The sequence below is a fragment of the Eptesicus fuscus genome, chromosome 7 (genome assembly GCF_027574615.1).
Source record: "Eptesicus fuscus isolate TK198812 chromosome 7, DD_ASM_mEF_20220401, whole genome shotgun sequence".
Classification (NCBI taxonomy): domain Eukaryota; kingdom Metazoa; phylum Chordata; class Mammalia; order Chiroptera; family Vespertilionidae; genus Eptesicus; species Eptesicus fuscus.
Genome location: NC_072479.1, coordinates 6603923 through 6617753, shown reverse-complemented (window position 1 = coordinate 6617753; position 13831 = coordinate 6603923). Strand labels below are relative to the sequence as shown.

The window sequence follows — 13831 nt, the reverse complement described above, 5'->3', positions numbered from 1 at the left end:
ACCAAAACAGATTTTGGAATAGCTAAGCATCTGCTTTATGAGAGATCTGTGAGATATTCTGCCAAGCTTTGTGTTATTAGGAACCAGAAGAAATAGCCCTTAAACAGAGGAAAATGAATCAATTTAATGCTCACTAATTTTAACAGTAATTTGCATCTCTCATATTATATTTTTTATTAACTGAACTCTCACCATAAAAAGTTAATGGTGAGCCATCAGACAGTACTTTAAATGACTCATAAATGGAAGGATTCTATACTAGATGTTATTCAAATTACCTATTCATTTTGGTTAAACCTTGCTTACCAATGAGATGTAATATTTCCCTTCTTTTATTCCTGTCTTAAGAGAGAGAAAAATATTGTGAACACACAATATAATATACAGATGATTTATTATAGAATTGTATACCTGAAACCTATATAATTTTATTAATCAGTGTGTCACCCCAATAAATCAATAAAAAGTAAAAGAGAGAGAGAGATAGAGAGAAAACCAAAATTAATTTCTACAAAAACATTTTATGTTGGTCAAATAAACATACTTAATATCATATGGTTTGTAAACAAAGTCTGAGATATAACTCACAGCTTTCTTTAAAACTTGCTTTGCCCTTAACCCAGGTGGTGCCTCACCCAACTCGCATGCCACCCAGGGCTCTTTCAGTGGCTGAGCATTACAGGTAGCCAACATGTGGCAGCAGGTCTTGGTGTGCCATAAGTCTTTTGCTAGTAGCAGCAGGTCTTGGTGTGCTTGAGGTTTTTTGTAGCAGCTGGCCTTGGTTTGCAAGGTAGCCCCTCCCTTGCAAATCCAAGCCCAGTATCAACTGAGGATTGCTAGGTAGTGTCTAACAGGTAGCCCAGGCCCATAACAGGCAGCATCTGACATGGCCCAGCAATGGAGTCCTTCCCAAGGGGCCCCTAAACCAACACACACAATGGCCAGCCTCAGACCGTAACAGAGAACCACCAGATTAGTGTCCCAAGTGACACACCCAAAGGGAGGTCTCAGCAGGCCCAGATCTGGCTGGCTTGAGGATTATCAATGACCACAGCACAATAGGTCTTATGCTGTGGTCATTGATAATCCTCAAGCCAGCCAGGCTGAGGGTCAAACCTACCCACTGATGTGCCAACAGCAATCAAGACTCAACTGCAACAGCAGGGCACACACAACCCACACAAGGCACACTCCTGGAAAACACAGCTCTGGTGATCAGAAAGAGTGCCCCCACTGGGCCCCACAGGACACCTACTATCTAAGGCCACCCTCCCAAGACTGGGAACATAGCAGATCTACCTAACACAAAAAAATAAACACTGAGAGTAGACAAATGGAAAGACAAAGAAACATATCCCAAATGAAAAAAAGCGGAAAGGAGTAGAAATCAATAGAAAAAAATAACTAAATAAAATGGAGAAAAGCAATCTGCCAGATACAGAATTCAAAACACTGGTTGCAAAGATGTTCAAGGTACTTACGGAAGAATGAACTCAGTGTGAATTTCAACAAAGAAATAGTAAGCATAAAAAGAGACATTAAAACCTTATAAAAATACTCAGAAATAAAGAATACAATAAGTAAAATGAAGACTACACTAGAAGGAATCAACAGTAGATTAGAGAATTGAGTCAGTGATTTGGAAAACAAGATAGCAGAAAACACCAAATCAGAACAGAAAAAAAAAAAAAAAGAATTTTAAAATGAGGATAGCTAACGGGAACTCTGGGACAACATCAAGCATAACAATATTCTTATCATAGGGGTGTCAGAAGGAGAAGAGAGATAACAACAGATTCAGAACCTATTTGAAGAAATAATAACTGAAAACTTCTCTAACCCCACCTCTCCACACCTCAGTCTATACCCCTAGTGAGGCTGCGGGAGCTCCACCCTAGGGACCCACTTCTCCATAGCTGGGTGCAGCAGACCAGGAGATGCGAGGGGCAGCAGTGGAAGATGGGGGCAGACACTAAACTGACCAGGATGAGCGGGGCCGGGATGAGTGGGAGAGGCTCCTCCCCAGCTTCGTGCACTACTGCATCCCTCAGGGGATGTTAGATGCCAGTTTCAGCCCAATCCCTGTAGGCCATACTGAGGGACCCCACCAGTGCATGAATCCTTGCACCAGGCCTCTAGTACAGTCATAATAGGGGACTTTAAATACCATTGACATCAATGGATATACCTTCAGAAAATCAACTAGAAAACAGTGACCTTAAATGACACATTCAACCAGATGTTTCACTAAACAATGAATGGGTTAACCATGAGAATAACAAAGAAATCAAAAGATTCCTTGAGACAAATAAAAATGAAAACACAATAACTCAAAATCTATGGGACAAAGCTAAAGCAGTCCTAAGAGGGAATTTCATAGCAATATGTGTCTACCAGAAGAAACAAAAAAAAATGGCAAATAAACTATCTAACCATACATTAAATGAACTAGAAAAAGAACAAAACAAAACAAACAAACAAACAAAAACAAAGTGAATAGAAGGAAGAAAATAATAAAAATCAGAGTGGAAACAAAATACTAGTAGAATCTAAGAAAACAATAGAAAAATCACTGAAACTAAGAAGTGGTTCTTTGAAAATATAAACAAGATTAAAAAGTGTTTAACCAAAATCAAGAAAAAGAGAGAGATTAAAAAATAAGGATCTCTTATACAGCATAGAGGGACTTGGAGAATATTATGCTAAGTGAAATAAGCCAGTCAAAGAAAGACAAGTATCACATGCTCTCACTCATATGTAGAATCTAATGAACAAAATAAATTGATGAACAAAATAGATCCAGAAACATAGAAGCATGGAACAGAATGTCAAATCTCAGAAGGAAGGCAGGGGAGGGTGGGTGGGTGGGAAAAGATCAACCAAAGAACTTGTATCCATATATTCATAACCCATGGACACAGATAATAGGGTGGTGAAGGCCTGGGGCAGGGAGCAGGAGCAGTCTAGAAAAGGTCAATGTGAGAAGAAAAAAAAAGACATATGTAATAGTTTCAACAGTAAAGATTTAATTTTAAAAAACAAATAAATAAAATTAAAAATGAAAGAGAAGTGACAACTGATATCATAGAAATACAAAGGATTATAAGAAAATACTAAGAATAATTACATGCCTAACAAGTTGGACAATTTGGAAAAAATTGGATAAATTCCTAGAAACATATACTGAATTAAGAAGAAACAGAAAATCTGAACTGACTATTATCAAAGAAATTGAATCAGTAATCAAAAAACTCCCAACAAACAAAAGTTCCAGACATGAAGGCTTCACAGGTGCATTTTACCAAACATTCAATGAAGAATTAACACCTATCCTTCTCAAACTATTCCAAAAAATTCAAGAGGAGGGAAAGCTCCCAAGTTCCTTTTACAAGGCCAATGTTATCCTGGTTCCAAAACCAGACAAAGACACTTTAAAAATTATAGGGATATAGCTCTGATGAATATACATGCAAAATCCTCAAAAAATATTAGCAAAACAAATTCAGCAATTAAAACTATCATACACCAGATACATAAATGGCAGCTGTTAGTGGTACTGTTAGCTGATTATGGACAAGAACAGAGGTTGGAGGAAGGCAGGGAAGTAGCAAAGCACCCGTGTAACAGTTGGCATGATGTGGTCAGGGTTGGGAATCAGTCAGCAAGCCTTAGGGCTGAGCCCACCCATGAAAGGGGCAATAATGATCAAGACCCAAATTCAACAGGGAGGCTCACTTAATCCACACAAGGTACATTCATAGAGCACCCAGTTCAGAGAATCAAGGAGACTATACCACTGGGTCCCACAAGAAGGCCACACCACTGAAACTGGGAGGCACAGCAATACACATAAACAAGCAAAAGGAAACAGTGAAAATGGGGAAACTAAGAAACAGGCCCCAAATGAAAAAACAGGAGGAATCCCTGGAAAAAGAGGCAGGGAGTTTATCAGAAACAGTATATATAAAGTAATGGTTTTTAGAATGCTCAACAGCATGAAAAAGGATATAAAAACCATGAAAAACAACCAGTAGGAAATAAAGTATGACATAGCTGGAATAAGAAATACCCTGGAAGGAAATCATAGTAGGTTAGAAGAAGCAGAGGATTGAATCAGCAAATTATAATATAAGGTAGAAAAAAATCACTCGATTAGAGCATCAAAAAGAAAAAATACTTAGAAAGCAGGAGGACAGGTTAAGGGAACTTTGGGACAATGTGAAATGAAATAGTATCCACATCATAGGGGAACCAGAAGGAGAAGAATGAATGGAAGGGATAGAGAACCTGTTTGAAGAAATAATGACAGAAAACTTCCCTAACCTGGTGAAGGAAAAAGTCACACAAGTTCAGGAAGCACAGAGAGTCCCAATTAAAAAGAGAGCCACACCAATATATATCTTAATTAAAATGAGAAATATTAATAACAAAGAGAGAATCTTAAGGACAAGAAGAGAGAGATAGTCAGTTACCCACAAGGAACTCCCATAAGGCTTTCCAGAAGGGAATGACATGAAGTATTCAAAATAATGAAAAGAAAGGATCTGAAACCAAGACTACTATATCCAGCAAGGCTATCATTCAAAATTGAAGATGAAATAAAAAGCTTCCAAGACCAAATAAAAAAGGCTAAAGGAGTTTATTAACACCAAACCAGCATTGCAAGAAATGCTAAAAGGACTGTTGTAAGAAGAAGAAAGAGAGAGAGAGAGAAGAGAGAGAGAGAGAGGAACATATGCATACAGAATAAAAATGGCAATAAATAAGTACCTATCAAAAATGAACCTTAAATGTAAATGGATTAAATGCTCTAATCAAAAGACATATGGTGGCTGAATAGATAAGAAAACAAGGCCCATAGCCTCGGGGGGAGGGTAGGGAAGGGTGGGGGTAAAGGGGGAGATCAACCAAAGGACTTGTGTGCAGGCATATGAGCCTAACCGGCGGTTAAGGATAACAGGGGGGTGGGGGCATGTGTGGGGAGAGGGGTGGGATGGGAATGGGGGGACGAGGACAAATATGTGATACCTTAATCAATAAAGAAATTTAAAAAAAGAAAGAAAAGAAAACAAGGCCCATATATATGCTGTCTACAAGAGACCAACCTCAGAACAAAAAACTCACAGAGGATGAAAGTGAAAGCATGGAAAAATATTTCCATGCAAATAGAAACAAAACAAAAAAAAATGCTGGGGTAGCAATACTTATATCTGGCAAAATAGACTTCAAAACAAAGGCCATAACATGAGAGAAAGATGGTCACTATATAAACTAATGGGAACGATCCAACAAGAGGATATAATACTGGCAAACATATATGCACCCAATATAGGAGCACTGAAATATACTTTAAAATTCCTGGAGGACTTTAAGGGAGAGATCAACAGCAATACAGTCATAGTGTGGGACATTAACACCCCATTGACATCACTAGATAAATCTTCCAGGCCCCCCCCAAAAAAAAATCAACAAGTAAACAGCAACCTTAAATGACACACTGGATTAGGTGGACTTAATTAATATTTACAGAACATATCACCTCAAAGCTGCAGAATATACATTCTTTTTAAAAATATATTTTTATTGATTTCAGAGAGGAAGGGAGAGGGAGAGAGAGAGAACGAGAGAGAGAGAGAGAGAGAGAGAGAGAGAGAGAGAGAGAGAGATCAATGATGAATGAGAATCATTGATTGGCTGCCTCCTGCACACCCCACTCTCGGGATCAAGCATGCAACCCAGGCATGTGCCCTGACCCAGAATCAAACCATGACCTCCTGGTTCATGGGTTGACACTCAACCACTGAGCCATGCTGGCTGGGCCAGAATATATATTCTTAACTGCACATGGAATATTTTGGAAGACAGACACATGTTAGGACACAAAATAAATATTTACAAATTCAATTAGATTGAAATCATATCAAGCATCTTCTTGGACCACAATGATATAAACCTAGGAATCAACTACAATTAAAAAACCCAAAAACATTCAAACACATGCAAGCTAAATAGCATGTTATTAAGCAATGAATATGTTGCCAATGAGATCAAGGAATAAATAAATAAATAAAACTCTAGGAAACAAATGAAAATGAACACACATTAACCCAAAATCTATGGGAAACAGCAAAAGCAGTCCTGAGAGGGAGGTTCATAGCATTACAGGCCAACTTCAAGAAACAAGAAAAAGCTCAAATAAATTATCTAACCCTACAACTAAAATAATAAGAAAGAGAAAAACAATAAAAGCCCAGAGAAAGTAAAAGGAAGACTGTAATAAAAATCAGAGTCAAAATTAATGACCAAGAGACTGAGAAACCAATACAAAAGATCAATGAAACCAAGAGCTGGTTCTTTCAAAAGATAACCAAGATTGATGAATCTTTAGCCATAGAGTTGCTGAATAGGGTTGTTTGATGTTTCTCATCAAGAAACAAAGAGAGAAGATCCAAATAAACAAAATCAGAAATGAAAGAGACAAAGTAACAAGTGACACCACAGAAATATAAAGGATTGTAAGAAAATACTATAAACAACTTTTTCCCAACAAAATGGACAACCTGAATGAAATGGGCAAACATACAATCATCCAAAGCTTAATCAGGAACAATCAGAAAACTTGAATAGGCCAATAACAATTGTTGAAATTGAAGCAGTAATCAAAAAACTCCCAACAACAAAATCCATGGACTGGGTGGCTTCCAGGAGAGTTTTACCAAACATTCAAAGGAAAACTAACACCCATCCTCCTCAAACCATTCCAAAATATCTAAGAGGAAGGAGCACTTCCAAGCTCTTTTTACCAGGCCAGCATCATCCTAATTCCAAAACTGGATAAAGACACTACAAAGGAAGAAAATTACAGACCAATATCCCTAATGAACATAGATGCTAAAATCCTCAACAATATATTAGCAAACTGGATCCCTTAATACATTAAAAAGATCATACACCATGACCAAGTGGGATTTATTCTGGGGATGTAAAGCTGGTATAATATTCGCAAATCAATAAATACATCACACAAATAATGAAGGATAGCTGGGCTGATGTAGCTCAGTGGTTGAGTGTTGACACAGGAACCAAGAGATCACCAATTCGATTCCTGATCAAAGCACATGCCCAGGTTTCAGTCTTGATCCCCAGTAGGGGGAATGCAGTAGGCAGCCAATTGATGAGGTTTCTCTCTCATCTCATCAATGTTTTGATCTCTCTATCCCTTTCCCTTCTCTCTCTCTAAAAATCAATAAAAGCATATTTTTAAAAGACCTGTCCTCAAAAAACTATAGGACATTAAAAAAAAAAAACACAGCAAGATATAAACAAGTGGAAGCAAATACTGTGTTCATGGATTGGAAAAATTAATATCATTAAAATTTCCATACTACCCAGAGCAATCTATACAACTCAATGCAATGCCTATTAAAATAGCATTGGCATATTTCACAGATCTAGAACAAATATTTCAAAAACACATATGGAACCAAAAAGGACCCTGAATAGCTGCAGCAATCTTGAGAAAGAAGAAGAAATTGGGAGGGATCACCGGATACTGAACTCTACTACAAAGACATTGTGCTCAAAAAAACTTGTACAGTCACAAGAATAGGCATATAGATCAATGGAATTGAATAGAGAACCCAGAAATGGGCCCACACCAGTATGGTAAATTAATATTTGACAAAGGAAGCAAGAGCATACAATGGAGTAAAGACCATTTCTTCAGTAAATGGTGTTGGGAAAATTAGACAACTACATGCAAAAAAATTGGACAAGTACATGCAACTTACACCATACATAAGAATAAACTGAAAATGGATAAAAGACTTAAATGTAAGTCATGAAACATAAAAATCCTAGAAGATGCCCAGCCAGCATGGCTCAGTAGTTGAGTGTTGACCTATGAACCAGGAGATCATGGTTCTATTCCCAGTCAGGGCATGTGCCCAGGTTGTGAGCTCAATCCTCAGTAGGGGGCATGCAGAAGGCAAAGGATCAATGATTCTTATCATTGATGTTTCTATCTCTCTCCCTCTTCCTTCTTCTCTGAAAGCAATAAAAATATTTTTTTAAAGTTGGTATTGCTTTAAAACAAAAAATTCTTTAAGAAAACACATGCAGTAAAATATCAGACATTTCACGTAGCAGAATTTTCACCAATACAAAGGGCAAGAGAAACAAAGAAAAAAATACGCAAATAGAACTATATCAAAGTCAAAAGCTTCTGCACAGGAAAAAAAAAAAAACAAACTCCATCCTCAAAATGAAAAGGGATATCACTGTATGGGAGAACATACTTGCCAATGATATATCTGATAAGGGGTTAGTTTCCAAAAATATAAAGAACTCATACAACTCAACACCAGGAAGACAAATGATCCAATTTTAAAATGGGCAAAGGTCCTGAATAGACACATCTCCAAAGAGGACACACTGATGACCAATACACATATGAAAGGAAGCTCATGTCACTAATCATCAGAAAGATGCGAATTAAAATGACTGAGTTATCGTCTCACACCTGCCAAAATATCTACCATCAATAAATCAACAAACAACATGTGTTGCTAAGAATGTGGACAAAAGGGAATCCTTGTACACTGTTCCCGGGATAGCAAATTGGTGCAGCCACTATGGAAAACAATATGGAGTTTCCTCAAAAAGATTAAAAATAAAACTACCTTATGACTCAGCATTTCCACTTCTGGGTATATAACTGAAGAAATCCAAAACACTAATTTGAAAAGCAATATGTACCCCTTTGTTCATTTCAGTTTAATTTACAATAACCAAGAAATGGAAGCAACCCAAGTTCCCATCAATAGACAAGTGGATGCTATGAAAGGCTGCCCCACAAAAGGTGCAAAACACGTGAAAGACAGTGTGGCAAAGGGAAAGCAGTGTGGTTCTGGGGAGAGAAAAAGCCACGGTTTTGTTGTTGTTTTGTTTTGTTTTGTCTTTGTTTTTATCCTCTAAACTCAGAAACAGGACTTTTCCATTGAAATTACTCACCCGAGGCTTTGGTCCAGGGAAGGAGGCATGGACTTGAGGTGCCTGAGGAGAGGCTGGGGAGGGAAGCAGGGCAGGGAGATGTGGCCAAGAGTCCTGCATAGGAACATTCTTAAGCCTCCAAACCTAAGGGGCAAATTCTTCTCAGAAGAGCTTGCCCCTCCCAGTAGCTTCAGGGCAGGTGATACAGCCTGCCACACCCTGCATTTTGAGCTTTACAGAGGAAACAAAGGCAGAAGCCAAGTTTACTGGTCTGAATAGTCCCAAGGAGCCCTCAGTGACTGGATTGAAAGAGGAGCCATCTGCTCCACTATTCTGGGATCCAGACTGATAAAAATTCCAGGTTGCCAGCCAACCCCATTGGTCTCCATACAAGGATTTCTGACTAACCAAGGGCAGATTAATATTTTGGGCCATTCATGGAGGAGTCGCTCTAGGTCAGGGAATAAACACCCATCTTATTCCCAAAAAGCAAAACAGCACCAAACCCACCTAAAGCCCTGTCAGAAACAGACACTTGAGTGATTAAGATTGACAGCTGGCAGACAGGCAGAGGGCAGGCTGGCCAAGGCCTGCAGAGACAGACATAAGCAGAAGACCAGTGGATCGCTTGGAGCTTCAAACAGGGTGCTAAAAGGCAAAAGACAGTACCTGACAGTGGTTATCACTTAAGTACCTCACAGGAAGCCCAGAATTGGCAGACAGAACAGAAGAGAGGGGTCCTAAACCAGCTCCCATGGGGCATTAAAACTCGGCTGAAGTGAACACTTCACTTTTTTTATTAATTTTTATTTTTATTATTATTTTCTTTGAACCTTTTTCTTCCTCTCTTTTCTTTTTTTCCTCCTGTTTTGCTTCTCCTTTCCCCATTTTAGTTTTTCCCTTTCCTTCTTCCCCTTTTTTAAAATTGATCTTCTTAATCTGCTTTATTGATGTTATTATTCAAGCCTCTGTTGGTTTATTCATATATCTAATTTCCTCTTCCCTGCTCCTACTCTATTTCCCCTTCTCTTATCTTTTTGTTCATTACTCAATTTTTTAAATTTTTTTCTCTCTTCTCTTGCTTTTTTCTTCTCCTAATTTTTTAAGTTGTTTCACTGCCTAAATTTAGGCCTACCTGCTCTCTCCTCTATTCTCCTTTTCAAAAATAAATATTTTTTATTTTTTATTTTTTCTTCTTGTCTTCACATTTTTTTCTCCCTCCCCTACTCTAAACCATGGTCCTTCCCCTATTCCTCCAATTCCTTGACCTTATTTTCTTTATTTAAGCTCTGCATCTACTCCACCCTTTTTCCTGGGTGTATTTTGTTTGTGCTTTTTGGTTTATTTGTTTGTTTTTTTGTTGTGTTTTCTCCCCGTCTTCTTTCTTCCTTCCTTTCTTTCTTTCTTTCTTTCTTTCTTTCTTTCTTTCTTTCTTTCTTTCTTTCTTCTTTTTTGTTTCTTATATTCATTCTTGCTCTCTTTTCTCTTTCCTAATTCTCATTTCTCTGATAGTCACTTTTATTGGAATTATAGGTGTTTTGTGTACATTCGTGTTCTGCTCTTTCTGTGTCATGTCTTGTGTTGTATTTTGTGCTGTTCAGTCAGCACCTCAAAACAGTTGGCATGACGTGGTAGGGAGCAAATCAAATAATCAGACACCCTGAGAGGAGACTCTGTCCATGAAAGGGACAATAACATTCAAAACCCAACTACATCAGGAGAACCCAAATATCTCAAGGAGAAAGTATCCCTTGAACACCCAGCCCAGGAGACCTAAAAGACTGTACCACTGGGTCCCACAAAACATCTACTACATAAGACCAATTCAAAAAAGCTGGGTGGCATAGCAGTTTGATCTAATACATAGAAACAATTACAAAGGAACAAAAAAAAAAAATGGGAAGACAAATAAACAACCCCCAAATAAAAGAAAAGGAGGAATCACCAGAAAAGGAATGAAATGAAATGAAATGGAGGCAAGCAATTTGTCAGAGTAATGGTTATAAGGATGCTCAAACGACTGGATGAGAAATTCACCAACAAATATAAGAATCAAGAGGAAATGAAGAATGACATAGTTGCAATAGAGAACACCCTGGAAGTTTTCAACAGTAGATTAGAAGAAGCTGAGGACCAAATCAGTGAGTTAGAAGAAAAGGTAGAAAAAGCAGCTAAGCAGAGCAGCAACAGAAAAAAAAAAAATTAAAAAGCAGGAGGAGAGTCTAAGGAAGCTTTGGGACAACATGAAATGAAACAACATCTACATAATAGGTATGCCAGAAGGAGAGGAAGCTGAGCAAGGAATAGAAAACCTGTTTGAAGAAATAATGACAGAAAATTTCCCTGATTTGGGGAAGGAAAAAATCCACAAGTCCAAGAAGCACACAAAATCCCAAATAAGATGAACCCAAAAAGACCCACACTAAGACACATCATAATTAAATTGGCAAACACCAATGACAAAGTAAGGATCTTAAAGGTGGCCAGAGATAGACAGAAAGTTACCTACAAGGGATCTCCCAGTAGACTATCAACTGATTTCTCAACTGAAACACATCAGGCCAGTAGGGAATGGAATGAAATATACAGAGCGATGCAAAGCAAGGACCTGAATCTAAGAATACTCTATCCAGCAAGGCTATCATTCAAAGTTGAAAGTGAAATCAGGAGCTTCACAGGCAAAAAAAAAAAGGTTAAGGGAGCTTATTACCACCAAACCAGCAAAGCAAGAAATGAAATGCTAAAGGGACTGTTGTAAAAAAAAAGGGGGGGGGGGGGGGAAATAGAAAAGGAAGAAGGAAGACAGGCATAAAGAATAAAAATGGCAAAAACAAGTACCTACAAATAATAATATTAAATGTAAATGGATTAAATGCTCCAATCAAAGACATAGGGTAGCTTAATGGATAAGAAAACATGACCTATATATATGCTCTCTACAAGAGACCCACCTTAGAACAAAAGACTCACAGACTGAAAGTAAAGGAATGGAAAAAAATTTTTCAGTCAAATGAAAATGAAAAAAAGCTGGGGTAGAAATATTTATATCTGACAAAATAGACTTCAAAGTGAAAGCTGTAACAAGAGATAAAGAAGGTCACTTCATAATACTAAAGGAATCGATGCAACAAGAGACTATAACTCTGAGAAACATATATGCACCCAATACAGGAGCATCTAAATATATAATAAAAAAAAAAACTTCTGGATGATATCAAGGGAGACATTGACAGCAATACAATCATAGTAGGGGACTTTAATACCCCACTGACATCACTGAATAAATCTTCTAGACAAAAAATCAACAAGGAAACAGCAATCCTAAAGGACACTCTAGAACAGATGGAACTAATTGATATCTTCAGAACATTCCACCCCAAAGCTACAGAATATACATTCTCCTCAAGTACACATGGGACATTTTCAAAGATAGACCACATGTTAGTGCACAAGCTAACACTCTACAAATTTAAGAAGATTGAAATCATATCAAGCATCTTCTTAGGCCACAATGGCAAGAAATTAGAAGTCAGCTACAATAAAAATGCTCAAAACAATCAACTACATGGAAACTAAATAGCATGCTATTAAACAATGAATGTGTTACCGAAGAGATCAAAGAATAAAATTTTTAAAAATCCTGAAAACAAATGAAAATGAACACACAATAATCGAAAACCTATGGGAAAAAGTTAAAGCAGTCCTGCTAGGGAAGTTCATAGCACAACAGGCCTACCTAAAAAAAAAAAAAGAGAGAGAGAGAGAGAGAGAAATTGTAGTAAGTTATCTAACAGTACAACTTAAAGAATTAGAAAGAGAACAACAAGAATAGTGCAGAACAAGTAGAAGGAAGGAAATAATAAAGATCAGAGCAGAAATAAATGACATAGAGACAAAAAAAAAAAAAACAACAACACACACACACACACACACACACACACACACACAAAATATCAATAAAACCAAGAGCTGGTTCTTTGAAAGGATAAACAAGATTTATGGACTTCTAGCCAAGCTCACCAGGAAACAGAAAGAGGGGACCCAAATAAACAAAATCATAAATGAAAGAGGTGAAGTAACAACTAACAAGTACCTACAAATAACACAGAAATATAAAGAATTGTAATAAAATACTATGAATGACTTCATTCCAACAAACAGGACAACCTAGACAAAATGGACATATTCCTAGAAAAATACAACCTTCCAAATCTCAATCGGGAAGAATCAGAAAACCTGACTAGCCCAATAACTACTGATGAAATTGAAGCAGTAATAAAAAACTCCCAGCAAACAAAAGCCCTGATCCAGATGGATTCATGGAGGTGTTTTACCAAATATTCAGAGAACTAACCCCTCTACTCCTCAAACTATTCCAAAAAAATTCAAGAGGAAGGAAAACTTCCCAACGATTTTTATAAAGCCAGCATCATCTGATTCCAAAACCAGATAAAGATGGCAAAGAAAGAGAACTACAGGCCAATATCCTTGAAGAACATAGACGCTAAAATCCTCAACAAAATGTTAGCAAACTGGATCCATCAATACATGACAAAGATTATACATCATGACCAATGACCAAGTGGGATTTATTCCAGGGATGCAAGGCTGGTTCAGTATTCACAAATCAATAAATGTGATACAGCCCATAAACAGATGCAAGACAAAAATCACATGATCATATCAATCGATCCAGAAAAAGCATTTGACAAAATCCAACACCCTTTTTTGATAAATACTCTCAGCAAAGTTGGAATGAGGGAACATACCTCAACATAATAAAGGCTATATATGACAACCCTACATCCAACGTCATATTCAATGGGCAAAAACTAAAACT

At 37.4% G+C, this 13831-nt stretch overlaps 1 protein-coding gene across 2 annotated transcripts in view; it reads left to right on the top strand.

The window, feature by feature from the left end:
• FRY (FRY microtubule binding protein) overlaps positions 1–13831 on the top strand; it is a 407062-nt gene that overhangs the window by 318851 nt on the left and 74380 nt on the right. The gene's annotated exons all lie outside the window — the stretch shown is intronic.